Source organism: Pseudophryne corroboree, chromosome 3, assembly GCF_028390025.1.
Source record: "Pseudophryne corroboree isolate aPseCor3 chromosome 3, aPseCor3.hap2, whole genome shotgun sequence".
Taxonomy (NCBI): Eukaryota; Metazoa; Chordata; class Amphibia; order Anura; family Myobatrachidae; genus Pseudophryne; species Pseudophryne corroboree.
In genome coordinates this window covers 599,131,385-599,156,492 of record NC_086446.1, presented here as the reverse complement: position 1 = coordinate 599,156,492, position 25,108 = coordinate 599,131,385, and the positions used below count along the sequence as shown (strand labels likewise).

At 47.3% G+C, this 25,108-nt stretch overlaps 1 long non-coding RNA gene across 3 annotated transcripts in view; it reads right to left on the bottom strand.

The window, feature by feature from the left end:
* LOC135058071 (uncharacterized) overlaps positions 1-25,108 on the bottom strand; it is a 106,901-nt gene that overhangs the window by 62,837 nt on the left and 18,956 nt on the right. For 2 of the 3 annotated variants that reach the window (XR_010244578.1, XR_010244576.1), the window contains exon 1: positions 2,684-2,833. The exons of the other annotated variant lie outside the window; for it this stretch is intronic. This is a non-coding gene — a long non-coding RNA (uncharacterized LOC135058071). Of the gene's footprint in view, positions 1-2,683; positions 2,834-25,108 lie in introns of those variants that run through there. 3 annotated transcript variants of the gene reach the window in all.

Below are 25,108 nucleotides of genomic sequence, written 5' to 3'. Positions count from 1 at the left end.
GCCACCGACAGCATCTCCTGCACACCCCTGTCATTTTTTAAAAAATTCTGCACCACCAAATTAATTGTATGTGCAAAACATGCTGGCATTTGCCCAGATGTAATGCACGCACAATATTGGTGGCGTTGTCCGATATCACAAATCCACAGGAGAGTCCAATTGGGGTAAGCCATTCTGCGATGATGTACCTAAGTTTCTGTAAGAGGTTGTCAGCTGTGTGCTTCTTAATGAAAGCGGTGATACATAGTGTAGCCTGCCTAGGAACAAGTTGGCGTTTGCGAGATTCTGCTACTGGTGCCGCTGCTGTTGTTGCTGCAGGAGGCCATACATCTACCCAGTGGGCTGTTACCGCCATATAGTCCTTAGTCTGCCCTGTTCCACTTGTCCACATGTCCGTGGTTAAGTGGACACTGGATACAACCGCATTTTGTAGGACACTGGTGACTCTTTTTCTGATGTCTGTGTACATTCTTGGTATCGCCTGCCTAGAGAAGTGGAACCTAGATGGGATTTGATACCGGGGACACAGTACCTCAAACAATTCTCTAAGTCCCCCTGAACTAATGGTGGATACCGGACGCACATCTTACACCAACATAGCTGCCAAGGCCTCAGTTATCTGCTTTGCAAAAGGATGACTGCAGTCATATTTCATCTTCCTCACAAAGGACTGTTGGACAGTCAATTGCTTACTGGAAGTAGTACAAGTGGTCTTCCGACATCCCCTCTGAGATGACGATCGACTCCCAGCAGCAACAACAGCAGTGGCAGCAACAGCAGGCATACCACTCAAGGATCCTACGGCGGAATCCCGGTTAGGAGAGGACTCCTCAGTCTTGACAGTGACATGGCCTGCAGAACTACTGACGTTCCTGACTGAGGAGGAAGTTGACGTTGAGGGAGTTGGTGGTGTGGCTTGCAGGAGCTTGGGTACAGGAGGAAGAAGGGATTCCACACTGAAGAGGTGACTTTTTTGGTAGTTTGCCCAGGCATCACATTGGGCTTCTTCATCCCATGGACAACAGGTGTCTCCCCCGGTGCCTGACTTAAACAAACCACATCACCATCAGAATTCTCAACGTCACCTTCCTCATCAGCGCCAGCAACACCCAGATCCTCATCCTGGTGTACTTCAACATTGACATCTTCAATTTGAATATCATGAACTGGACTGTGGGTGCTCCTTCCAGTACTTGCAGGGGGTCGTGCAAATGGTGGAAGGAGCCACCTCTTCCCGTCCACTATTGGGAAGGTCAGGCATCGCAACCGCCGACACACTTAGACTCTCCTTGGGGATTTGTGATAACATCTCAGAACGCACAGTTCTGTTCTTTCCAGCTTAACTCTTAACTTTTCTAGCAGGAGGATGATGGCTTCCATTGTTATGTGAAGGTGAACCACTAGCCATGAACATAGGCCAGGGCCTCAGCCGTTCATTGCCACTCCGTGTCGTAAATGGCATATTGGCAAGTTTACGTTTCTCCCCAGACCGTTTAAATTTCTTTTTTTGGTTCTTTTACTGAACTTTGGCTTTTTGGATTTTACATGCCCTCTACTATCACATTGGGCATCGGCCTTAGCAGACGACGTTGATGGCATTTCATCATCTATGTCATAGCTAGTGGCAGCAGCTTCAGCACAAGGAGAAAGTGGTTCTTCTTGATCTTTCCTTATTTTATCCTCAACATTTTTGCTCTCCATTATTTTTTGGGAGTTATATAAGACAATATGCGGCACAGGAATGACTGGAATGAATGATGAGACAGGACACTACCACGGGTCTGATGCAGCACAACACAACAACATGTTGTTGTTGTTGTTGTTGTTTGGCAGCAGTGGACATATAGCAGCAGCGTATATCGTCACCGGAATGACTGATGAGACAGGACACTACCACTGGTCTGATGCAGCGCAACACAACAACACTTTATACAGCTACACTGGATATATGGCAGCAGAGAACACCAACACTGTGACTGGCTGGACTGATGCAGCACAATACACTGACTACACTGGACTGGACTGAGCAGCACAACACAGCACAAGACTCGCCACCCCACTTTCCCACCCACACACATACACTGGAGGACGGAGACACGTCCTCTCACTACACTCTTCGAGACTGTAGTGAAAATGGCCGCGACGCGCGGCTCCTTATATGGTATCCAAATCCCGCGAGAATCCGACAGCAGGATGAAAAAAACCCAAGCCGGGCTCGGAACCGAACTCGGAAGGCAAATTCCGGTAGGGTTCTGTTCTCTGAGAACAGAACCTGCTCATCTCCAATTTAAACATAGCATTAATAATGATTCTATCAAATAACAGCATCCATAATAATGCACACTTTTAAAAATAGTATTAAGAATGACAACATCAAATACCCACCTCTGTGCAAATCTTCCCTTTTGCAGATCTCCCCTTGTGCAGATACCCCCCTTCCACTCCCCTGCATAATAGCCCCCTGTACAATACCCTCCTCTGTGCAAATCCCCCACTTTGCAGATACCCCCTTTCCAGTCCCCTGCATAATAGCCCCCTGTACAATAATCCCCTCTGTGCAAATCCCCCCTTGTGTAAAAAAACGAAAAACCTTTGCCACGTGAAGATACCACGCTCTGTGCAGATCCCCCCCTTTGCAGATCGTTCCTCCCCTTGTGAAGAAATCCCCCTTTGCATAACTTACCTGACAAGTTGTCATGCTGCCTAGCTTCAGTACTCCCTCTCCCTGCAGTCACAGCTCCCGCTTTCACGCTGCATGGCCTCCTGCTGGCTGCTTCTCCTAACATCGCCTCCGCCAGCTGGATCAAACTGGATCCACACATCGCGGGTGATGTCATTACGTCACCCGTGCACCCATGCACTGCATCCCTTGGAACTGTGAAGAGTGAATGTAATCTTTTGTAGATTTTGCCAAAGCTTTCGATACAGTACCTCACATGAGACTCATACAGATTAAGAGAACTTGGACTAGGGAGCATAATATGCACTTGGGTTAGAAATTGGTTGGCTAAAAGGGAGCAGCGAGTGGTTGTAAATGGAACGTTTTCAAATTGGACTGAAGTACTTAGTGGTGTTCCACACGGGTCAGTACTTGGACCACTATTGTTTAACATTTTCATAAATGATCTAGATGTGGGTCTAAAGAGTACAGTGTCAATTTTTGCAGACGATACCAAACTGTGTAAGGTTATAAATTTGGAGGGGGATGCTAAATCTCTACAGAATGACTTATTTAGATTAGACAATATGGGCAGCAAAATGGAGAATGCGGCTCAACATAGACAAATGTAAGGTAATGCACTTTGGTAGCAAGTACAGAAACACTACCTACATACTAAATGAGGAGAAACTAGTGGATTCTGTACTGGAAAGATACTTAGGTGTTCACGTTGATAACAAACTTAGCAGTAGTACTCAAAGTAGGAATGCAGAAAAACAGGCAAACAAGATATTAGTATGCATAAAGCGTGGAATTGATGCAAGGGATGAGAGTGTTATACTCCCATTGTACAAATCACTGGTACGGCCACATCTTGAATACTGTGCACATCTATGGGCACCAAGTTATAAAAAGGACATCCTGGAACTAGAAAAGGTTCAAAGACGGGCAACCAAACTGATTAACGGGATGGAGATGCTAAAATACGAGGAAAGGTTTGATAGGCTAGGTATGTTTACAATGGAAAAAAGGAGATTAAGAGGGGACATGATAAATATTTACAAAATATATAAGGGGTCAATATACAGAGCTAGCGGGGGATTTGTTTTTGGTAAGATCACCACAAAGGGCACGGGGACACCCACTGTTATACACACCAGGTTATAGAAGAGATTTAGCACTCTGAGACAGAAGGGTTTCGTCATAGTAAGGACAATACGTACTTGGAATTCCCTGCCTGAGAAAGTAGTAATGGTGGACTCGGTCACTGCATTTAAGAATGGGCTAGATAAATTCCTAATGGATAAGTATATTCAGGGTTATGGTGGATAAGTCATGCACTTTATTAATAAAAATAAGAATTTACTTACCGATAATTCTATTTCTCATAGTCCGTAGTGGATGCTGGGGACTCCGAAAGGACCATGGGGAATAGCGGCTCCGCAGGAGACTGGGCACAAAGTAAAAGCTTTAGGACTAGCTGGTGTGCACTGGCTCCTCCCCCTATGACCCTCCTCCAAGCCTCAGTTAGGATACTGTGCCCGGACGAGCGTACACAATAAGGAAGGATTTTGAATCCCGGGTAAGACTCATACCAGCCACACCAATCACACCGTACAACTTGTGATCTGAACCCAGTTAACAGCATGATAACAGAAGGAGCCTCTGAAAAGATGGCTCACAACAACAATAACCCAATTTTTGTAACAATAACTATGTACAAGTAATGCAGACAATCCGCACTTGGGATGGGCGCCCAGCATCCACTACGGACTATGAGAAATAGAATTATCGGTAAGTAAATTCTTATTTTCTCTAACGTCCTAGTGGATGCTGGGGACTCCGAAAGGACCATGGGGATTATACCAAAGCTCCCAAACGGGCGGGAGAGTGCGGATGACTCTGCAGCACCGAATGAGAGAACTCCAGGTCCTCCTCAGCCAGGGTATCAAATTTGTAGAATTTAGCAAACGTGTTTGCCCCTGACCAAGTAGCTGCTCGGCAAAGTTGTAAAGCCGAGACCCCTCGGGCAGCCGCCCAAGATGAGCCCACTTTCCGTGTGGAATGGGCTTTTACAGATTTTGGCTGTGGCAGCACCTGATATATAATTATCTCCAGGTATGATTGAGCAGCTTCCAAATTGTTTGTCTGCTTGTGAGCATGAGGCATTGAATGGGAGCAGCATTTGGAAGGCATGCTGTTCCTTGTAGTGCCAATGGGAGATCCTGGGGGTGGCTCCCTGGTAAGTTAGCTCTCTGTCTGGAAATGTTTTAGTAATGACCTTTATCATGAGGCGTACTGTGACAAATTACATGGCCCAATGTGGGCACTGCTATTAAGTAGTTAGGACTGCTGTATCAGAGAAGCCGTGAAGTGGCCAGCAGCTTAAACATGTGTTTGCAAACATTTGTGACAAATTCTCTGAATTTTATTACCAGATAGATTCAGGGATGGTTACAGGTAATTTTCAGTGTGCGGAAGGGAATTTGGGGGTGGGGATTTGCACCCCCCTTCCTCTTTGTTTGTCTGTCTATGACCCCTCCCCCTTCCAGCACCTGATATATAATTATCTCCAGGTATGATTGAGCAGCTTCCAATTGTTTGTCTGCTTGTGAGCATGAGGCATTGAATGGGAGCAGCATTTGGAAGGCATGCTGTTCCTTGTAGTGCCAATGGAAGATCCTGGGGGTGGCTCCCTGGTAAGTTAGCTCTCTGTCTGGAAATGTTTTAGTAATGACCTTTATCATGAGGCGTACTGTGACAAATTACATGGCCCAATGTGGGCACTGCTATTAAGTAGTTAGGACTGCTGTATCAGAGAAGCCGTGAAGTGGCCAGCAGCTTAAACATGTGTTTGCAAACATTTGTGACAAATTCTCTGAATTTTATTACCAGATAGATTCAGGGATGGTTACAGGTAATTTTCAGTGTGCGGAAGGGAATTTGGGGGTGGGGATTTGCACCCCCCTTCCTCTTTGTTTGTCTGTCTATGACCCCTCCCCCTTCCAGCACCTGATATATAATTATCTCCAGGTATGATTGAGCAGCTTCCAAATTGTTTGTCTGCTTGTGAGCATGAGGCATTGAATGGGAGCAGCATTTGGAAGGCATGCTGTTCCTTGTAGTGCCAATGGGAGATCCTGGGGGTGGCTCCCTGGTAAGTTAGCTCTCTGTCTGGAAATGTTTTAGTAATGACCTTTATCATGAGGCGTACTGTGACAAATTACATGGCCCAATGTGGGCACTACTATTAAGTAGTTAGGACTGCTGTATCAGAGAAGCCGTGAAGTGGCCAGCAGCATAAACATGTGTTTGCAAACATTTGTGACAAATTCTCTGAATTTTATTACCAGATAGATTCAGGGATGGTTACAGGTAATTTTCAGTGTGCGGAAGGGAATTTGGGGGTGGGGATTTGCACCCCCCTTCCTCTTTGTTTGTCTGTCTATGACCCCTCCCCCTTCCAGCACCTGATATATAATTATCTCCAGGTATGATTGAGCAGCTTCCAAATTGTTTGTCTGCTTGTGAGCATGAGGCATTGAATGGGAGCAGCATTTGGAAGGCATGCTGTTCCTTGTAGTGCCAATGGGAGATCCTGGGGGTGGCTCCCTGGTAAGTTAGCTCTCTGTCTGGAAATGTTTTAGTAATGACCTTGATCATGAGGCGTACTGTGACAAATTACATGGCCCAATGTGGGCACTGCTATTAAGTAGTTAGGACTGCTGTATCAGAGAAGCCGTGAAGTGGCCAGCAGCTTAAACATGTGTTTGCAAACATTTGTGACAAATTCTCTGAATTTTATTACCAGATAGATTCAGGGATGGTTACAGGTAATTTTCAGTGTGCGGAAGGGAATTTGGGGGTGGGGATTTGCACCCCCCTTCCTCTTTGTTTGTCTGTCTATGACCCCTCCCCCTTCCAGCACCTGATATATAATTATCTCCAGGTATGATTGAGCAGCTTCCAAATTGTTTGTCTGCTTGTGAGCATGAGGCATTGAATGGGAGCAGCATTTGGAAGGCATGCTGTTCCTTGTAGTGCCAATGGGAGATCCTGGGGGTGGCTCCCTGGTAAGTTAGCTCTCTGTCTGGAAATGTTTTAGTAATGACCTTTATCATGAGGCGTACTGTGACAAATTACATGGCCCAATGTGGGCACTGCTATTAAGTAGTTAGGACTGCTGTATCAGAGAAGCCGTGAAGTGGCCAGCAGCTTAAACATGTGTTTGCAAACATTTGTGACAAATTCTCTGAATTTTATTACCAGATAGATTCAGGGATGGTTACAGGTAATTTTCAGTGTGCGGAAGGGAATTTGGGGGTGGGGATTTGCACCCCCCTTCCTCTTTGTTTGTCTGTCTATGACCCCTCCCCCTTCCAGCACCTGATATATAATTATCTCCAGGTATGATTGAGCAGCTTCCAAATTGTTTGTCTGCTTGTGAGCATGAGGCATTGAATGGGAGCAGCATTTGGAAGGCATGCTGTTCCTTGTAGTGCCAATGGGAGATCCTGGGGGTGGCTCCCTGGTAAGTTAGCTCTCTGTCTGGAAATGTTTTAGTAATGACCTTTATCATGAGGCGTACTGTGACAAATTACATGGCCCAATGTGGGCACTGCTATTAAGTAGTTAGGACTGCTGTATCAGAGAAGCCGTGAAGTGGCCAGCAGCTTAAACATGTGTTTGCAAACATTTGTGACAAATTCTCTGAATTTTATTACCAGATAGATTCAGGGATGGTTACAGGTAATTTTCAGTGTGCGGAAGGGAATTTGGGGGTGGGGATTTGCACCCCCCTTCCTCTTTGTTTGTCTGTCTATGACCCCTCCCCCTTCCAGCACCTGATATATAATTATCTCCAGGTATGATTGAGCAGCTTCCAAATTGTTTGTCTGCTTGTGAGCATGAGGCATTGAATGGGAGCAGCATTTGGAAGGCATGCTGTTCCTTGTAGTGCCAATGGGAGATCCTGGGGGTGGCTCCCTGGTAAGTTAGCTCTCTGTCTGGAAATGTTTTAGTAATGACCTTTATCATGAGGCGTACTGTGACAAATTACATGGCCCAATGTGGGCACTGCTATTAAGTAGTTAGGACTGCTGTATCAGAGAAGCCGTGAAGTGGCCAGCAGCTTAAACATGTGTTTGCAAACATTTGTGACAAATTCTCTGAATTTTATTACCAGATAGATTCAGGGATGGTTAGTGGTTACAGGTAATTTTCAGTGTGCGGAAGGGAATTTTGGGGTGGGGATTTGCACCCCCCTTCCTCTTTGTTTGTCTGTCTATGACCCCTCCCCCTTCCAGCACCTGATATATAATTATCTCCAGGTATGATTGAGCAGCTTCCAAATTGTTTGTCTGCTTGTGAGCATGAGGCATTGAATGGGAGCAGCATTTGGAAGGCATGCTGTTCCTTGTAGTGCCAATAGGAGATCCTGGGGGTGGCTCCCTGGTAAGTTAGCTCTCTGTCTGGAAATGTTTTAGTAATGACCTTTATCATGAGGCGTACTGTGACAAATTACATGGCCCAATGTGGGCACTGCTATTAAGTAGTTAGGACTGCTGTATCAGAGAAGCCGTGAAGTGGCCAGCAGCTTAAACATGTGTTTGCAAACATTTGTGACAAATTCTCTGAATTTTATTACCAGATAGATTCAGGGATGGTTACAGGTAATTTTCAGTGTGCGGAAGGGAATTTGGGGGTGGGGATTTGCACCCCCCTTCCTCTTTGTTTGTCTGTCTATGACCCCTCCCCCTTCCAGCACCTGATATATAATTATCTCCAGGTATGATTGAGCAGCTTCCAAATTGTTTGTCTGCTTGTGAGCATGAGGCATTGAATGGGAGCAGCATTTGGAAGGCATGCTGTTCCTTGTAGTGCCAATGGGAGATCCTGGGGGTGGCTCCCTGGTAAGTTAGCTCTCTGTCTGGAAATGTTTTAGTAATGACCTTTATCATGAGGCGTACTGTGACAAATTACATGGCCCAATGTGGGCACTGCTATTAAGTAGTTAGGACTGCTGTATCAGAGAAGCCGTGAAGTGGCCAGCAGCTTAAACATGTGTTTGCAAACATTTGTGACAAATTCTCTGAATTTTATTACCAGATAGATTCAGGGATGGTTACAGGTAATTTTCAGTGTGCGGAAGGGAATTTGGGGGTGGGGATTTGCACCCCCCTTCCTCTTTGCTTGTCTGTCTATGACCCCTCCCCCTTCCAGCACCTGATATATAATTATCTCCAGGTATGATTGAGCAGCTTCCAAATTGTTTGTCTGCTTGTGAGCATGAGGCATTGAATGGGAGCAGCATTTGGAAGGCATGCTGTTCCTTGTAGTGCCAATGGGAGATCCTGGGGGTGGCTCCCTGGTAAGTTAGCTCTCTGTCTGGAAATGTTTTAGTAATGACCTTTATCATGAGGCGTACTGTGACAAATTACATGGCCCAATGTGGGCACTGCTATTAAGTAGTTAGGACTGCTGTATCAGAGAAGCCGTGAAGTGGCCAGCAGCTTAAACATGTGTTTGCAAACATTTGTGACAAATTCTCTGAATTTTATTACCAGATAGATTCAGGGATGGTTACAGGTAATTTTCAGTGTGCGGAAGGGAATTTGGGGGTGGGGATTTGCACCCCCCTTCCTCTTTGCTTGTCTGTCTATGACCCCTCCCCCTTCCAGCACCTGATATATAATTATCTCCAGGTATGATTGAGCAGCTTCCAAATTGTTTGTCTGCTTGTGAGCATGAGGCATTGAATGGGAGCAGCATTTGGAAGGCATGCTGTTCCTTGTAGTGCCAATGGGAGATCCTGGGGGTGGCTCCCTGGTAAGTTAGCTCTCTGTCTGGAAATGTTTTAGTAATGACCTTTATCATGAGGCGTACTGTGACAAATTACATGGCCCAATGTGGGCACTGCTATTAAGTAGTTAGGACTGCTGTATCAGAGAAGCCGTGAAGTGGCCAGCAGCTTAAACATGTGTTTGCAAACATTTGTGACAAATTCTCTGAATTTTATTACCAGATAGATTCAGGGATGGTTACAGGTAATTTTCAGTGTGCGGAAGGGAATTTGGGGGTGGGGATTTGCACCCCCCTTCCTCTTTGTTTGTCTGCCACAGAATGTGCAAGCTGAATTGTACTACAAATCCAACGAGCAATCGTCTGCTTAGAAGCAGGAGCACCCAGCTTGTTGGGTGCATACAGGATAAACAGCGAGTCAGACTTTCTGACTCCAGCCGTCCTGGAAACCTATATTTTCAGGGCCCTGACTACGTCCAGCAACTTGGAATCCTCCAAGTCCCTAGTAGCCGCAGGCACCACAAAAGGTTGGTTCAAGTGAAATGCTGAAACCACCTTAGGGAGAAATTGAGGACGAGTCCTCAATTCTGCCCTGTCCGTATGAAAAATTAGGTAAGGGCTTTTATAGGATAAAGCCGCCAATTCTGATACACGCCTGGCTGAAGCCAGGGCTAACAGCATTACCACTTTCCATGTGAGATATTTCAAGTCCACAGTGGTGAGTGGTTCAAACCAATGTGATTTTAGGAATCCCAACACTACATTGAGATCCCAAGGTGCCACTGGAGGCACAAAAGGAGGCTGTATATGCAGTACTCCCTTGACAAACGTCTGAACTTCAGGAACAGAAGCTAGTTCTTTTTGGAAGAATATCGACAGGGCCGAAATTTGAACCTTAATGGACCCTAATTTGAGGCCCATAGACAGTCCTGTTTGCAGGAAATGCAGGAATCGACCCAGTTGAAATTCCTCCATAGGGGCCTTCCTGGCCTCGCACCACGCAACATATTTACGCCAAATACGGTGATAATGTTGTACGGTTACATCATTCCTGGCTTTGATCAGGGTAGGGATGACTTCATCCGGAATGCCTTTTTCCTTCAGGATCCGCCATGCCGTCAAACGCAGCCGCGGTAAGTCTTGGAACAGACATGGTCCCTGCTGGAGCAGGTCCTGTCTTAGAGGTAGAGGCCACGGGTCTTCCGTGAGCATCTCTTGAATTTCCGGGTACCAAGTCCTTCTTGGCCAATCCGGAGCCACGAGTATAGTCTTTACTCCTCTCCTTCTTATGATTCTCAGTACTTTTGGTATGAGAGAAAGAGGAGGGAACACATACACTGACCGGTACACCCACGGTGTTACCAGAGCGTCCACAGCTATTGCCTGAGGGTCCCTTGACCTGGAGCAATATCTGTCCAGTTTTTTGTTGAGGCGAGACGCCATCATGTCCACCTTTGGTTTTTCCCAACGGTTTACAATCATGTGGAAGACTTCTGGGTGAAGTCCCCACTCCCCCGGGTGAAGATCGTGTCTGCTGAGGAAGTCTGCTTCCCAGTTGTCCACTCCCGGAATGAACACTGCTGACAGTGCTATCACATGATTTTCCGCCCAGCGTAGAATCCTTGCCACTTCCGTCATTGCCCTCCTGCTTCTTGTGCCGCCCTGTCTGTTTACGTGGGCGACTGCCGTGATGTTGTCCGACTGGATCAATACTGGCTGACCCTGAAGCAGAGGCCTTGCCTGACTTAGGGCATTGTAAATGGCCCTTAGTTCCAGGATATTTATGTGAAGTGACGTTTCCATGCTTGACCACAAGCCCTGGAAATTTTTTCCCTGTGTGACTTCTCCCCAGCCTCTCAGGCTGGCATCCGTGGTCACCAGGACCCAATCCTGAATGCCGAATCTGCGGCCCTCTAGGAGATGAGCACTCTGTAACCACCACAGGAGAGACACCCTTGTCCTTGGAGACAGGGTTATCTGCTGATGCATTTGAAGATGCGATCCGGACCATTTGTCTAGCAGATCCAACTGAAAAGTTCTTGCGTGGAATCTGCCGAATGGAATCGCTTCGTAAGAAGCCACCATCTTTCCCAGGACCCTTGTGCACTGATGCACTGACACCTGGCCTGGTCTTAGGAGTTTCCTGACTAGGTCGGATACCTCCCTGGCTTTCTCTTCCGGGAGAAACACCTTTTTCTGTACTGTGTCCAGAATCATCCCTAGGAACCGCAGACGTGTCGTCGGAATCAGCTGCGATTTTGGAATATTTAGAATCCATCCGTGCTGTCGTAGTACTATTTGAGATAGTGCTACTCCGACTTCTAACTGTTCTCTGGACCTTATCAGGAGATCGTCCAAGTAAGGGATAATTAAGATGCCTTTTCTTCGAAGAAGAATCATCATTTCGGCCATTACCTTGGTAAAGACCCGGGGTGCCGTGGACAATCCAAACGGCAGCGTCTGAAACTGATAGTGACAGTTCTGTACCACAAACCTGAGGTACCCTTGGTGAGAAGGGCAAATTGGGACATGGAGGTAAGCATCCTTGATGTCCAGAGACACCATGTAGTCCCCTTCTTCCAGGTTCGCTATCACTGCTCTGAGTGACTCCATCTTGAACTTGAACCTTTTTATGTAAGTGTTCAAGGCTTTCAGATTTAAAATGGGTCTCACCGAGCCGTCCGGCTTCGGTACCACAAACAGCGTGGAGTAATACCCCTTTCCCTGTTGTAGGAGGGGTACCTTGATTATCACTTGCTGGGAATACAGCTTGTGAATGGCTTCCAATACCGCCTCCCTGTCGGGGGTAGACGTTGGTAAAGCAGACTTCAGGAACCGGCGAGGGGTAGACGTCTTGAATTCCAATTTGTACCCCTGAGATACTACCTGCAGGATCCAGGGGTCCACTTGCGAGTGAGCCCACTGCGCGCTGAAAATCTTGAGACGGGCCCCAACCGTGCCTGAGTCCGCTTGTAAGGCCCCAGCGTCATGCTGAGGACTTGGCAGAAGCGGGGGAGGGCTTCTGTTCGTGGGAAGAAGCTGTCTGTTGCAGTCTTTTTCCCCTTCCTCTGCCCCGGGGCAGATATGAGTGGCCTTTTGCCCGCTTGCCCTTATGGGGACGAAAGGACTGAGCCTGAAAAGACGGTATCTTTTTCTGCTGCGAGGTGACTTGGGGTAAAAAGGTGGATTTCCCAGCCGTTGCCGTGGCCACCAGGTCAAATAGACCGCCCCCAAATAACTCCTCCCCTTTATACGGCAATACTTCCATATGCCGTTTGGAATCCGCATCCCCTGACCACTGTCGCGTCCATAATCCTCTTCTGGCAGAAATGGACATCGCACTTACTCTTGATGCCAGAGTGCAAATGTCTCTCTGTGCATCTCGCATATATAGGAATGCATCCTTTAAATGCTCTATAGTCAATAATATATTGTCCCTGTCCAGGGTATCAATATTTTCAGTCAGGGAATCCGACCAAGCCACCCCAGCACTGCACATCCAGGCTGAGGCGATTGCTGGTCGCAGTATAACACCAGTATGTGTGTATATACTTTTAAGGATATTTTCCAGCCTCCTATCTGCTGGCTCCTTAAGGGCGGCCGTTTCTGGAGACGGTAACGCCACTTGTTTTGATAAGCGTGTGAGCGCCTTATCTACCCTAGGGGGTGTTTCCCAACGAGCCCTAACCTCTGGTGGGAAGGGATATAGTGCCAATAATTTTTTAGAAATTAGCAGTTTTTTGTCGGGGGTAACCCACGCTTCATCACACACTTCATTCAATTCATCTGATTCAGGAAAAACTACGGGTAGTTTTTTCACACCCCACATAATACCCCTTTTTGTGGTACTTGCAGTATCAGAGATGTGCAAAACCTCCTTCATTGCCGTGATCATGTAACGTGTGGCCCTACTGGAATATACGTTTGTTTCTTCACCGTCGACACTGAAGTCAGTGTCTGTGTCTGGGTCCGTGTCGACCCACTGAGGTAACGGGCGTTTAATAGCCCCTGACGGTGTTTGAGACGCCTGGACAGGCACTAACTGAGCTGCCGGCTGTCTCATGTCGTCAACAGTTTTCTGTAACGTGCCGACACTGTCACGTAATTCCTTAATTATGGCCATCCATTCAGGTGTCGACTCCCTAGGGGGTGACATCACCATTATAGGCAATTGCTCCGCCTCCACATCATTTTCCTCCTCATACATGTCGACACACACGTACCGACACCCAGCACACACACAGGGAATGCTCTGATAGAGGACAGGACCCACTTAGCCCCTTGGGGAGACAGAGGGAGAGTTTGCCAGCACACACCAGAGCGTTATATATATGTACAGGGACAACCTTACAATAAGTGTCTATCCCTTATAGCTGCTTATATCTGTTATTTTGCCAAATAAGTGCCCCCCTCTCTTTTTTACCCTGTTTCTGTAGTGCAGGATGCAGGGGAGATTCTGGGAGCCTTCCTACCAGCGGAGCTGTGTGGGAAAAATGGCGCTGTGTGCTGAGGAGATAGGCCCCGCCCCCTTCACGGCGGGCTCTTCTCCCGCTTTTTTCTGGAAAACTGGCAGGGGTTAAATACATCCATATAGCCCAGGAGCTATATGTGATGTATTTTTTGCCAAATAAGGTAAATTCATTGCTTCCCAGGGCGCCCCCCCCAACGCCCTGCACCCTCAGTGACCGAAGTGTGAAGTGTGCTGAGAGCAATGGCGCACAGCTGCAGTGCTGTGCGCTACCTTATGAAGACAGGAAAGTCTTCTGCCGCCGATTTATGGACCTCTTCTTGCTTCAGCATCTGTAAGGGGGCCGGCGGCGCGGCTCCGGGACCCATCCATGGCTGGGCCTGTGATCGTCCCTCTGGAGCTAATGTCCAGTAGCCTAAGAAGCCCAATCCACTCTGCACGCAGGTGAGTTCGCTTCTTCTCCCCTTAGTCCCTCGATGCAGTGAGCCTGTTGCCAGCAGGTCTCACTGAAAATAAAAAAAAACCTATTTAAACTTTTACTCTAAGCAACTCAGGAGAGCTACCTAGATTGCACCCTTCTCGTTCGGGCACAAAATCTTAACTGAGGCTTGGAGGAGGGTCATAGGGGGAGGAGCCAGTGCACACCAACTAGTCCTAAAGCTTTTACTTTGTGCCCAGTCTCCTGCGGAGCCGCTATTCCCCATGGTCCTTTCGGAGTCCCCAGCATCCACTAGGACGTTAGAGAAATAACTATTAAAAAAAAAAAAAGAGGAGGATTGGATATAACATTCACCAAAGTTAAAAATAGTGATCCCCTATAGTGCAATATTATAAGACTAATAGGTTGAACTCGATGGACAAATTGTCTTTTTTCAACCTCAAAAACGATGTTACTGTGGGGTTAATTCAGACCTGAGGGTATATTTACTAAGGTCCCTATTTTGACCGATTTGGTGTTTTTTCATCAAAGTGTCATCTCGGGAATTTACTAAACCAAAATCTCGGCAGTGATGAGGGCATTCGTATTTTTTTGGAAGTCAAAGAAAAAAAATACGAATGAGTACACCATCGTCAAATGCTCCTGTTATTTTATACAACTCGGTAATTTACTGAAAATTGTAATTCACGAACACTGCCGGCAATAGCCAAACACTGCCGTGAAAAAATACAAATCGTAAAAAAAAGCAGTTTTAAAATAGACCTGCTTTTTTTTACCGTGTTCTGATAGGCATGCACTGATCCGTGAGATCCGTGCATGTTTATCAGTGGGAAGGGGTGTGAAGGGGTTAAAAATCAGAAAAAAAAATGTGTGGGTTCCCCCCTCCTAAGCATAACCAACCGGTCCTGGTTGTAAAAATATGGGGGAAAAATTGACAGGGGTTCCCCCATATTTAAACAACCAGCACCGGGCTCTGTGCCTGGTCCTAGTGCCAAAAATACGGGGGACAAAAAGAGTAGGGGTCCCCCGTATTTTTAACACCAGAACCGGGCTCCACTAGTCAGAGAGATAATGCCACAGCCGGGGGACACTTTTATATAGGTCCCTGCGGCCCTGGCATTAAATCACTAACTAGTCACCTCTGGCCGGGGTACCCTGGAGGAGTGGGGACCCCTTAAATCAAGGGGTCCCCCCCTCCAGCCACCCAAGGGCCAGGGGTGAAGCCCGAGGCTGTCCCCCCCATCCAAGGGCGGCGGATGGGGGGGCTGATAGCCAAGTGTAAAAATAAGAATATTGTTTTTTGTAGCAGTACTACAAGTCCCAGCAAGCCTCCCCCGCAAGCTGGTACTTGGAGAACCACAAGTACCAGCATGCAGTGGAAAAACGGGCCTGCTGGTACCTGTAGTACTACTACAAAAAAAATACCCAACAAAAAACAGAACACACACACCGTGACAGTAAAACTTTATTACATACATGCACACCTACATACACACATACTTACCTATGTTCACACGAGGCTCGGTCCACTTCTCCATGTAGAATCCACAGGGTACCTGTGAATAAAATTATACTCACACAATCCAGTGTAGCTTCTGTCCTCTTTGTAATCCACGTACTTGGCAAAAAAACAAACCGGAAAACCCGAACCACGCACTCCTGTCAAAGAGGGTCCCTTCAGCCAATCAGGGAGCGACACGTCGTGGCACTCTCCTGATTGGCTGTGCGCTCCTGAGCTGTCAGTCAGGCTGCGCACTGAAGATACAATGTAGCGCATAGGCGCTCCATTGTATCCAATGGTGGGAACTTTGCGGTCAGCGGTTGACCGCGAATAACCTCAACCGCTGACCGCAAAGTTCCCACCGTTGGATACAATGGAGCGCCTATGCGCTACATTGTATCTTCAGTGCGCAGCCTGACTGACAGCTCAGGAGCGCACAGGGTACCCTGGCCAGGGGTGACTAGTTAGTGATTTAATGCCAGGGCCGCAGGGACTTATATAAAAGTGTCCCCCGGCTGTGGCATTATCTCTCTGACTAGTGGAGCCCGGTGCTGGTGTTAAAAATACGGGGGACCCCTACGCTTTTTGTCCCCCGTATTTTTGGCACCAGGACCAGGCGCAGAGCCCGGTGCTGGTTGTTCAAATATCGGGGAACCCCTGTCAATTTCCCCCCCAGATTTTTACAACCAGGACCGGCTCAAAGAGCCCGAGGCTGGTTTTAGGAGGGGGGACCCCACGCAAATTTTTTCTTGATTTTTAACACTTTATTTATTTTTTTGTAAAGGTGCACAATGAAGCCCTCACGGATCTCACAGATCCGGCCGAGATTCATTGTGTTAATGTCGGCAGTGTTTTACTATTCACTCCCGTAAAACACTGGCCGTAAATACGAATTAATTCGACATCGGGAAAACTCAAAAATGCAAAATATGACAGCATAGTAAATGAGGCGTAAAAAATTCAAAAAGTTGCAAATTCACACATTCGATGTCATTTGTGTTTGAACTTTAACCTCATTCAGAAAAATACGAATTTTAGTAAATATACCCCCTGATCTCTAGGCTGCGTTTTCGTACAACGGGCGATCAGGTCTAAACTGCGCATGCGTATGCACCGTAATGCACAGGCGCGTTGCACCGGTACAAAGCAGATCACCGCCCAGAGATGGGTTTGTGCGAAGGATCCATTCGCATGGGCGTTCGCAAGGAGATTGACAGGAAGAAGGCGTTTGTGGGTGTCAACTAACTGTTTTCTGGGAGTGTTTGGAAAAACGCAGGAGTGTCCAAGCGTTTTCAGGGCAGGTGTCTGACATAAATTCGGTCCTGAACAGGCTGAAGCGATCGCAGCGGCTGAGTAAGTCCTGGGCTACTCAGACACTGCACAAAATCGGTGTGTACAGCTCTGCTGCACATGCGTTCACATACTTGCACAGCTAAAATACACTCCCCCTGTAGGCGGCGACTATCTGATCGCAGCAGTGCAAAAATCGCCTGCTAGCGATCAGGTCTGAATTAGGTCCCATGTTACTATGTTACTATGTGAAATTGTTTAGCAAAGAGCACAACATTGATTAACTGCATGTTTTCATATTATTCTTCTCTTTTCCACCCTAAAATATATTTATTCCAGTATGCTGCAAAATGATGTCCCATCACCCACACAAAAACACTCAAAAAAAATTATAATAAAAAGTTTACTCTGTGTAAAGAGAACCTGCAGCAAGTGCAAAATATGCTTTACTCCTGAAGAGGTAAAATACTTCTGCATGTGAAAAGGTTACATTTTCAACAGGAAAGCAAACACAGAATTGATTCTACATCCTAGATCCAGTACAACAATATATCATTTCACCTGCAGAGCACGTGCTGTCTCACGTGTCTCCAGAGTAAACTGTTGTTTGTGAACACTGTGCCCTATTACACACAGTAATGAGACATAATAATAAATCACAAATTTGACATGTTTTTGTGAAAACAAATATACTGGTGTGGTGAGAGTGTCTCAACGCAATTGCACATTCTGCACAGCTGCAACTGGGGAAACAGAGGTCCAGGTTTTCCAGCTCACCCAAACAACCACAATGCATTGCACTGATGCCTGTTAGAGGCCAGTGAGCAGGGAACAGTTTGTAGCACCAGGGACTGTGGACATTGGCCGCGCCCTAGACAGCATGGCATGTGTGTGGCTGCAAGTCACTGCAGAGGACTGATGATGGAGCACAGGTAGTGCTAGGACTTTTTATGTTTGTGTTTTTATTTTTCTGTTTGTACCTGTGTGACAAGGCCCAAGCCTGAATATACTCTGCACAGTGTCTGCTACCAGTAAAGACACAGTGGTGTAACTGAAAAACCTGCCTGGGAGCCCTTATTTCAAGTACCTGTGTTACATTGTATACTATAGCATACAATGCCCAGTAATACTGTACATTTGTTGAGGCTTAGCCTCATATAGACTTTTGAAAAAGCCCCCGACACATTTCTCACTCTTAAGAATCTCAAAGCCTAGAATTTGTTAGTTATTGTAGATCATTGTTCTGAGTTAAATATTTGTCTTTACAAAGTCCCTCTAGTAGAAGTAGTATAGTAGATGGCATAAAACAAAGTCCCTGGTAGGCGTCTGTATGTCTGTCTGTTCGAGCAACTCTTTTGAACCACTGGACAGACTTTGATGGGGGTTTCACTATACAATACAGAATTTGCAGAGGAAGGTTTACGTGTATGAACCATTAATCTGCGACAAAAGGGAACCGAGCAGTGATGATTTTAGTGAAGCAAGTCACAGAAAAAACTATTGTCTGAGCGGCAGGGGGCGGAGACGATCAGAGGGGCATGCACGGCCATAAAGTTCTCCCTCTCCTGCATGATGTTCCCACTCAGCCACACACCCTGAATGAACAGCAGTCACCTCCCATGTAAGTCAGAGCTATTCTCAGACAGGGACAACACAGCAATGAAGCTAAACAGGAAGCCCAGGAAATGCGGGGTATATTGTGCAAAAAGGAGGTTGCTCATTGTCATGATTTCCGAGCCTCCATTGCTCATCACCATGTTCGCAGCCTTCATGCGCAGCTGGTTAGCGGTGCACAGGATGACCATATTATCCCTTTACCCCTGGTACACTCATGAATTACACAGGTTCTTTGGCTGCTTAAAACCAGGTGAAATGCAGGCTTGTAGTCAGCCAGTAACAGAACCTGTGTAATTCATGAGTGTTAAAGGGATAATATGGTCAGCCTAGTGGTGGCTGCGGAAATATGCACAGGTGACCCAATCTTGGGAATATGCTGCTGCTTATGGTAGCTGCAAAACAAAATCGCTCATCCATGATCCTCCTACCCTTCCCAGCACATCCCAGTGGATGGGCCCCAGCCAGCTGCGGGGCAACAGTAGGGGGATATGTGACACTGGTGAGATGCAGGAGGCAGGAGGGAGAAGCAGGGGGTTACAGGGACATACAGTGAGGTAAATGGCTGGGGAGGCACTGGCTAGTACTAGAGCCAGAATTACATGCAATATATGGACCAAAGGGTTCATGTGGCCATTATACACAGGTGCAGCAGTAAATACTGCTGGAATTTGGAGAGTTTTGATCACCTACCATAGACTTTTTACTCCAAAGTTTTGACTATATAAATGATTAGAATAATATAGAGAGGATATTTATGATCTATTCTTTGTACAGTATTTTTCACATAGTTTACATAGTCAAAACTCTGGCTTATATGTTAGTGTGACAGAAAATGCTCTACCTCACTTACTTCACCCCATCGCACATACATGGGAGGATGTGGTTAGATGCAGTGGCCTCTGGCGAGATGCAGGGGGCTGAGGTAAGAAGCAGGGGCCTGTGGTGACATATGCAAGGGGCTGTGGTGATACATAGGATGCTGTGGTGAAGTGCAGGGGGCAGGAGTGAGAAGAAGGAGGCCAGGGCCGCAACTAGACATTTTAGCGCTGTGTGCAAAAAATTGCATGGGCACCCCCCCCCTTCATGTAAAATAGGGGCAGTGTGCACCCTAGGCACGCGCAAAAAATATAGGGGCATGGCTTCATGGGGAAGGGGTGTGACCACAAAATAATACCAATTCATATTACGGTGCACAGTAGTCTCCAATATTCAAATTACGCCGCCCAGTAGCGCCACTGAACTAGGTAGAGCCCCTTTTACACATTACGGCAGACAGCGTACTCTTTTTACGCATTACGGCAGACAGAGTCCCCTTTTTTACACATTACGGCAAACAAAGTCCATCTTTTACACATTACAGCAGACAGCGTCCCCTTTTTACACATTACAGCAGACAGCGTCCCCTTTTTACACATTACATCAGCCAGTCCCCCTTTTTACACATTACGGCAGACAGCGTCCCCTTTTTACACATTACAGCAGACAGCGTCCCCTCTTTTACACATTACGGCAGACAGCGTGCCCTCTTTTACACATTACGGCAGACAGCGTCCCCTCTTTTACACATTACGGCAGACAGCGTCTCCTTTTTACACATTACAGCAGACAGCGTCTCCTTATTACACATTACGGCAGACAGACAGAATAGATAGGTAGATAGACAGACAGACAGAATAGCTGATAAATACTTACTGTCTCTCCACTGGCTCAGGCAGTCAGGCTCCTCGGTATAGCAGCTCCTGGGCTGGGGAGGAGGAGGAGTGACGGGGACTCAGGAGCCGCAGCAGCGCACTGTAATTGGTGGCGGGCACTGGCGGCGCTGCTCCAGCTGTCCCTCTCCTTCCACATTGGCTGGCCGCCACCGCTGTGAATGCTGCGATGAGGGAGAGGCACAGCTGCAGCAGCGCCGCCACCAATTACAGTGCGCTGCTGCGGCTCCCGAGTCCCCCTCCCTCCTCCTCCTTCACCCATGCCTCCAGAGCTGCTGCTCCTCTCCTCTCCGGCGGCTTGTAATGAGTCAGTTTGACTTATCACAATGCCGCTGACTAAAGTCATGGGGTTGCTGCCAGTTGTGCCTTCAGGGCAACTGCGATGTGTGCCAGGCACACCAGGCACACGCGTAGTTATGGCTCTGAAGAAGGCTATTGTGAATGCAGGGTGTCAGTGCTTTATGTTACTGCCTAGAGCAGAAGGTGATCAGTATGAATAACCGACAGTGTGATCCCGGCCATCAGTATATCGACAGCAGGATCCCGGCCACCGGTATGCCGGTAACGGGGCAAACACTAGAAAGCCCCTTGCAGGCTTGCTGTGCTTGCCATGCCATGGGCACGGTGGCTCGCTGCAATTGGCACAGGTTATATTCCACCTCTATGGGTGTTATGGACACCCATAGAGGGAGAAAAGCCTGTGGCGCCGGGATTCCAGCATTGGTATGTCAGCGCTGGTCGGGATCTCGACTAGCGGTATTGTAGGTGCTTCCCGAGCAGAAGCTCCAGCTCTTAGCTCCCTCAGGTATCGTCTGTGGTTTCCGTGAACCAAAGGGTCTCCAACTCCGTTGGGCAAGCCTGTCTGTCACCTTCCACTGCACCTCTGCCCACGGCTTCTCTATTCTGCAGTCCGCAGCTGTCCACCCTCTGAGTGCCCTGAGACTGTAGAGGGGCTCCCGGGTCATCCGCAGTGCCACTAGCCATCTCTGTTCTGCATTCATTCCTCAGTCTTCAAAGCTGCAATAGCTAGTGTCCTTTAGTCACGTCACCGCAGCATTCATTCAAGTTATATTCACTGTTTTTCAGTCATGTCTCCGCAGCATTCATTCTTCAGCTGTTTTCTTCAGTCACGTCTCCGCAGCATTCATTCTTCAACAGTGAAATCCAGTGTGCTTCAGTCATGCCTCTGCAGTATTCATTCCGTCATGAGCCGGGTGCTTACTTTTGAAGCCAAGGTCCGGGTTTTGTCCATCCGGCTGCTGGAGGTGCGATGCGGCTGTGGAGAGATGTGAGAGGGCTGGTAGTGGTTTATAGTGCGGTTTCCATAAAGCAGGAGAAAGGGGTTCCCGGCGGGGAAGAGGCAAGCTCTTGTCTATCTGCAGCACTGGGGGCAGTCATGTTGGAGACCAAGTTCCACTGCATCCAATGGCTGAGCTCTGTGCAATGCTCAGTCCAATCAGAGGCAGCTCCCTCTTACAAAAGTGGTCAGCCCATGCTTGCAAGCTGCCAGTGCTTTAGGTTATTGCCTTGTGCAGAAGCTCCAGCTCTAGGAAACTCCTGTGGTCTTTTGTGCTACAAGGATCTCTAGCTCCACTTCTCAAGTCTTCCTGCTGCCACTTGCTGCACCCTTGCTGACAACTTCTCGAATCCACGGTTCACAGCTGCCTGCTCTCCGGCTGCATCTCAGGGTGCCCAGTGACCGTTGAGGGGCCTCCCAGGCATCCGCAGAGCCCTTCAGTTACAACTTTACAGTATTCTTCCTGAGACCTCAAAGCAGCTTTTCAGTGTTCTTCAGCCACATTTGTTCAGTATTCTTTCTCCAGCATTATTTGTCAGTGTTCGTCAGTCATGTCAGTCAGTCAGCATTCATTCTTCTACAGCAATCTTCAGTGTTCTTTAATCACGACTATTCAGCATCCATACCCGGCAGTATCCTTTTGTGTTCTTCAGTCTTATCTAATCAGTGTTCACTCATCAATAGTATTCCCACATGTTTTTCAGTCACGATTGTTCAGCATTCACCCTTCAGTGGCATTCTTTAGAGTTCCTCAGCTACAACAACCTAGCAAGCTTTCATTCACTGGTGTCCTTCAGTAACGTGTACTTAATAAATCTCCCTTAGTTCACTAGACTTTGAGCTCCAACTTACAGTATATGAGAAGGAACTACATCCGTCCGCCTCAGTTCCTCCCTGCTGTGGTGTCCTCTTCCCCAGCGAATGTCCATTTGGTGGATCCTCATCACCAGCCTGTTGTGACACATTCTTTGTGACTATGATAGAGCGATAGACTGCGTTCCCCGTGGATAGAGGCATGGTAATTTTGGTCTGCTGCTTAGGAGTGGCAGGGGAATTCTCTACCCCTTTGGTGGAGTTTTATGTAATACTAACAGTATTGGGAAAAAGACAATCTTTAGGTAAATTCAACAAGTTGTTTATTGCGATAAAATAGTATACACTTAAAAACAATAGATAAACTGTAGGTGTTCTTATAAAATCTGATTCATTTATACATGAGCAGAAAAAGTATATAATTAAAATGGCTAAGGGGGGGGGGGGGTAGTTGGAAGGGTGGGAAAAAGAAAAAAAAAACTAAGAGAAATGAGAAAGAAAAAAATAGGCCCAAATATATAATTTGCGAAGCGGACACATAGTCCCTAGGGCCTCCGGTACTAGTATGCTGTATAAGGTGGGTTTAGAGGTAAACTCCCAAATGGTATGTCCTTGGAAGGAGTATACAGTGATTCAATTTCCAATGGGAAGGTATCTCCCTTAATGGTACACAGTGGCCAGTATTTACTAAAAATCCGAGTTTGGCCGATTTGTGTTTTTTTTTTCTAAGTTCCAATCCGGGAATTCACTATGCACAAATCTCGGCAGTGTTTGGACTATTCGTAACGGTTTGAATGACAACGTTCAGAAATACGAATGAATAGACCATCGGTCAAACGCGGCTGTTATTTCATAGAATACGGGCATTCACTATTCATTCGTATTTGGGTGTTAGTTTCTGAGTGCTCAAGTGCGGGTCTGTTTTTTTTTCCGATTTGTTAAAAAAAGCAGCAATAAAATAGACCTGCTTTTTCCAGTCGACTTTGGATAACCATGCATGGATCAGTGAGATCTGTGCATGGTTATCTATGGGAAAGGGTCTGTTTAGTGTAAAATCAGAAAAAAAAATTGCGTGGGGTCCCCCCTCCTAAGCATAACCAGCCTCGGGCTCTTTGAGCCGGTCCTGGTTGAAAAAATATGGGGGAAAAAAATGACAGGGGTTCCCCCATATTTAATCAACCAGCACCGGGCTCTGCGCCTGGTCCTGGTTCCAAAAATACGGGGGACAAAAAGCGTAGGGGTCCCCCGTATTTTTGAAACCAGCACCAGGCTCCACTAGTTGGGGAGATAATGCCACAGCCGGGGGACACTTTGATATCGGTCCCTGCAGCCGTGCCATTAAAACCCCAACTAGTCACCCCTGGCCGGGGTACCCTGGAGGAGTGGGGACCCCTTCAATCAAGGGGTCCCCCCCCTCCAGCCACCCAAGGGCCAGGGGTGAAGCCCGAGGCTATCCCCCCATCCAAGGGCGGCGGATGGGGGGCTGATAGCCTTGTTTACAAAATGTGAATATTGTTTTTAGTAGCAGTACTACAAGTCCCAGCAAGCCTCCCCCGCAAGCTGGTACTTGGAGAACCACAAGTACCAGCATGCGGTGGAAAACCGGGCCCGCTGGTACCTGTAGTACTACTACTAAAAAAATACCCCCAAAAAAACAGGACACACACACCGTGACAGTACAACTTTATTACATACATGCACACCAACATACATACATACTTACCTATGTTCCCACGAGGCTCGGTCCTCTTCTCCATATAGAATCCTAGGGGTACCTGTGAAAAAAATTATACTCACATAATCCAGTGCATCTTCTGTTCTTTGTATAATCCACGTACTTGGCAAAATAATAAAATGGATTGGAAACACGACCACGCACTGAAAGGGGCCCTATGTTTACACATGGGACCCCTTTCCCCGACTGCCAGGACCCCCCCTGACTCGTGTCAAAGAGGGTCCCTTCAGCCAATCAGGGTGCGCCACGTTGTTGCACTCTCCTGATTGGCTGTGTGCTCCTGTAGTGTCTGTCAGGCAGCACACGGCACAGATGCAATGTAGCGCCTATGCGCTCCATAGTAGCCAATGGTGGGAACTTTGCGGTCAGCGGTTGAACGAAAGTAACCTCACCGCTGACCGCAAAGTTCCCACCATTGGCTACAATGGAGCGCATAGGCGCTACATTGTATCTGTGCCGTGTGCCGCCTGACAGACACTACAGGATCACACAGCCAATCAGGAGAGTGCCACGACGTGGCGCACCCTGATTGGCTGAAGGGACCCTCTTTGACACGAGTCAGGGGGGGTCCTGACAGTAGGGGAAAGGGGTCCCATGTGTAAACATGGGGCCCCTTTCAGAGCGTGGTCGGGTTTCCGTTTTATTATTTTGCCAAGTACGTGGATTATACAAAGAACAGAGGTACACTGGATTATGTGAGTATAATTTTTTTCACAGGTACCCCTAGGATTCTACATGGAGAAGAGGACCGAGCCTCGTGGGAACATAGGTAAGTATGT